Source organism: Danio rerio, chromosome 9 (genome assembly GCF_049306965.1).
Source record: "Danio rerio strain Tuebingen ecotype United States chromosome 9, GRCz12tu, whole genome shotgun sequence".
Lineage (NCBI taxonomy): Eukaryota > Metazoa > Chordata > Actinopteri > Cypriniformes > Danionidae > Danio > Danio rerio.
Window position 1 is genome coordinate 52697501 of NC_133184.1, and position 2118 is coordinate 52699618.

A 2118-nucleotide genomic window follows, 5' to 3' on the forward strand; every position below is an offset into this window, starting at 1 on the left:
AACAACAACTAAAAAGAGAAAAGCACATCTCCAGTGTAGATATAAATCTTCCTCGGTTGCGTGTTCATTTGCTTCTAGATGGTTCTATCATCTCTGTGTGACTGTCACCAGTGTTTGTTTTCTGCCATTATTCTTTATGACCATTTCTACCTCATTGCTACATATTGACATGTAGTACCTCTGTTCTGTCTTTTTTGAATGTCACACATTTGTATAAAATGAGAAAAAAAAAACATAGTAAAAAAAACAAACAAATGAAAAGGACAAAAAAAAATACAGGCTTGTTGTTGAACTGGAGCAGTCTACCTCAGAAAGACTGTCTGTCGTACACTGAACACTGCATATTGTGGACTGTATAGGTCTTCTCCAAGGTCTCCACATGCAAATTCTCTTTCATTTTCCAATCAAACTCGATCGCTTTCCCTTCTTTGTGAACTGTAGTGTGCATGTGGATGCGCGTGCGTGTGTGTGTGTGTGTGTGTGCGCGCACTTATTATGAAGTGTGTAAGTGTGCATTTTTCTATATGAAAGTTCTATATGAAATGGAGGTACATTTCATATATCATATTTGTACATTAGATACACTTGCACATTTGTGTACTTAATGTACATTTGTTATTAGTATAACATTTTGAAACGCACCACATATGTTTGTGTGTGCGTGTGTGTATGTACAATATTGCCATAATTACATTCAACGTAAATGTATTTTCATGTATGCATAGGGACGAAGGACAATAAAAGATCATTCAAATGCTTTCGAAACGTCGTCTTTTAATTTTTTCTTTGAATGCATTGCAGTTTTTGTTTTAATGTTTGAAGTGTATGACAGATTATTTTTATATATATATATATATATATATATATATATATATATATATATATATATATATATATATATATATATATATATACTACATGTCTTGTCGCCTATCCGAGTTTAAGGAACAACAAATAATTTGACTTCTAGTTGATCAGAAGGGGCTTATAAGACAGGCAAAGGCCTCTAGATTATGCTTATTTTGCCAAAATAATATATGACAATGCTTTGATTTTTTATTTTATTAGGACAGTAAGGTCTGACCTTGCTTAGACAAAAGTCTTGTCACTGAACAGAAATAATGTCCAGTATAGAATATAAAGTCATGCTGCAGTGGAGACAGAATGAATATTGTGTCTGACTCCATCATGAGCTTGGAGGACTGCATCCATACATCTCTGCACTGACTCAAATCACTGATTAATAAAGTCATCAGGAATGGCAAAGAAAGAAAAGGATTCATCTTCAATGCCTCCTCCTTCATCTTACCCCAGACATGCTCAATAACGTTCATGTCTGGAGACTGGGCTGGCCAATCCTGGAGCACCTTGACCTTCTTTGCTTTCAGGAGTTTTGATGTGGAGGCTGAAGTATGAGAAGGAGCGCTATCCAGCTGAAGAATTTGCCCTCTCCTGGGGTTTGTAATGTAATGGGCAGCACAAATGTCTTGATACCTCAGGCTGTTGATGTTGCCATCCACTCTGCAGATCTCGCACACGCCCCCATACTGAATGTCACCCCAAATCATGATTTTTCCTTCACCAAACTTGACTGATTTCTTTGAGAATCTTGGGTGATTGGGATGCAGCTCAACAGATCATTCTTCAGAAAAATCGACCTTCTGCTACTTTTCCAAATGATCAACTAGAAATAAAGTTATTATTTGTTGCTCTTACAACTGGAATCGACAACAAGACTTTTGTCTAGTAGTGTGTGTATTTATCAGTGCTTCCCACACATAGACTTTACTTGGGCGGGCCGCCCAGGTATATTTACAGCTGCTTAAGTATATTAAGTGGCGCCTTTTTTGTATCCACCCACTAAAACAAAACATCCGTGATCGATTACATAGTGGAAAATCCTTTTACCAATTTTGTACTGTGCGAGAACTGTCAACACTGCCACAGGCACGTGCTCTGCAGACCCACAGAGCCATGCCATTTTGCGTCCGGCCGGGTTTCTCAAACTACTCAAATTTCGGGGATTTGTCTTTTGCTTTCGCTTTCTAAAGCTGTTTAAATGTTGCGAGAGAAACTTTAAATAATTACTTAATTATTTAAATATTTTAAAATATTTAA